Source organism: Sorghum bicolor, chromosome 2, assembly GCF_000003195.3.
Source record: "Sorghum bicolor cultivar BTx623 chromosome 2, Sorghum_bicolor_NCBIv3, whole genome shotgun sequence".
Classification (NCBI taxonomy): Eukaryota; Viridiplantae; Streptophyta; class Magnoliopsida; order Poales; family Poaceae; genus Sorghum; species Sorghum bicolor.
The window spans coordinates 29,884,144-29,886,702 of NC_012871.2; positions in this window are offsets into that span (position 1 = coordinate 29,884,144).

Here is a 2,559-nt window from a genome sequence, read left to right on the forward strand (position 1 = left end):
ATGCCGATGGTACCTACAAACAATCATCCACTTTTGATGGTACTATAATGCCCCAACACAGAAATTGTAATACCTAATAGAAGAAACAAAATTAAAGAAAACATAGATTTAGAGGGGGGCAAGTAAACTTAGGCCAGGTTATGTGCAAGCCCATCTCAAGCCCAACTTGTTCCAGTCACCTAAACCCTATAGAGAGGAGGCATGCTGCAGGAAAACACGTTTTCCCTTTCCCTCAGGTCTGCTCGACCTCCAGGACGACCCCTCCTCTTCCCACTGCGCCCTCTCCTTCCCCAACACCTCCTACACAGTAGAAATTACAAGGGAAAAAGGAGAAAACAGATTGAGAACGAGGACAGATTCAAGACGAGGTATATGATCAGCGTAGATCTGTTTTTCCCCATCTCTATCTTGCTGCCCAAGGTTTAGGGTATAGCCAAGGTGAGGATTCTGCTTTTCCCTTTGTTTAATTGAGATTTAGACGTCATGTAGTCGTGGGGCATATTAGTTTTATAAGGATGATCTCTGTCTAAATGTCGATCGAGGGTTTTGCTGTTCTGTAGATCGAGTGCTGCTGCTGTTTACACTGTTTAGACAATAAATATGATTTTTCAAGTGAAACTGGATAATACAAAAGTTGTAGAGGGATTTCAGATCTATTAGCTTGTAAAATTTGATGATTTTATCATAAGTAGTTTGAGAGTTATGGTCCGTTATTTGTGATGCAATAGTTCTGCTGAAAATCTGGACAGTTTTAGATCTTAGCAGTCTTTAGCTGTTTAAATGAAACAATTAGATGTTTTGATATGAACGAAAGTTGTTGAAATTTTGTTAAGCTTTCCATATTGGTAAAGATGATAATTTTGTCATTAGTATATCTTTAGTTATGAAATTTTGAAATTTGATGTACTGTTCTTGTCGACAGAAATATTCAGTGAAGTTCAATGGTTAATTAAGCCATGTTGCAGACCTCTTATGCAAAACTTTGCAGTATAAAAGTTGTAACTAATGGAGTTTTATATAATTTGGTAAACTTTGACAATTTTTGGGTGTGTGGTCTAAAGACTGTGAAAAAGAGAATACTTAGTGCTGCTGTTAAGAACTATAGGCTAAATGGTAGATGCTTAGCATCGGGTTTGAGGGCTCTCTAGTGCATATTGTTGTTGTATTTGCTTGTATGATTGTGTTTGTACTGAGAATTGCTTATGATCAGGTGGTAGCACTTTGGAATTCCGCTAGCGATTTTGATCTTCGGTAAAGAGGCAAGTGAATGTAGCGGTGGTTTGCTACCGTTTCGGCTTGTTATTTTCACCACCTATAGCTTATTGTCTAAAAAAATGTTATACCACTAATGACCAAAACTCGGGAAATTGGTTTATTCAACTTTATTTACATGTGGTCTTATTTATTTATTTATTCATGGTGATGTTATTATTCCATATTGTTATATGTGGTTGTCCCACAACCCTGAAGATGAAGTTGAAGTCTCATTGGCAGTGTATGTTAATTTATTGCAGCATGCCAAGTGCACTGCATCATTCATTTGCATTGGAAGTTATGTCGTAGACCTATGGTCACGACCGTACCGGTACAGCATCATGGGATGTAGCTCCACACCTTGTTGGGTGTGCAGGCAGGAGACATTTTGCATTGCATTCATATGCATTCATGAAGTAAATTGAGGGGATATGTCCATGCTACTATGAAGCCCTATCATTTGGCTATGTTCAGAATTGGAAGTGACCCATTTTATATTGATATTGTATCTTGTTTATCCATAAGTGGAACTCTATGTTAAATTGTTGTTTAATTCGACTTGTGGTTTTAAATGGCTTGTCAAAACAAGTTTGCTTGCTGAGATGTTTCATCTCACCCTTGCATTACTCAATTCAGGTACTTGATGCTTGCATGAAAGGGAGGGGATTAGCAGCACATCTTCACTGATTCACCCACACATAGAGTTATTAATGATTAATGTTGGGTTTGGATTGATGTAATAAAATTAATTTATTAGTCATGGTGACCCCTCATGATTTGATAATATTAAATGGGGTGGAGCCTATTTTAATAATGGTTTCATCGTTGTTCTTGCTTCTGCGCTTTACATTGTTAATGGGTTTATGTTGCCAAGTTTTAGAATTTGGCATGAGGGAAGAGACGTTAGTGACATCCTAGGCTTTTGTGGCGTCTGGGGTGTTACAGGTACCCAAACTAGTTTGGGTCCTCTCAAGTTAGGTGCAACATACTTAGGCATAGCCTTAGTATGAGTAGCGGGATGTTTTGCAATAGCAACCATAGAGGTACCATTACCATCCTTTCTAAGCATAGTATTATCATCAATTGAAATGGGCTTAGAATTATTACCTAGGGGACATGAATAAGCCATGTGTCCCCTTTCCCGGCACAAGTAGCAACTTCTCTTTGATTGAGCCTTTTCTTCCTTGCTCATGTGTTGCTTCTCATTGCCTTGCCTCTTGAGAGTTGCTTGAGCCTTCTTCTCAAGCTTGGTTGGACACTTCGAGGCAAAGTGTCCATCATTCTTGCACTCAAAGCATTTGATAT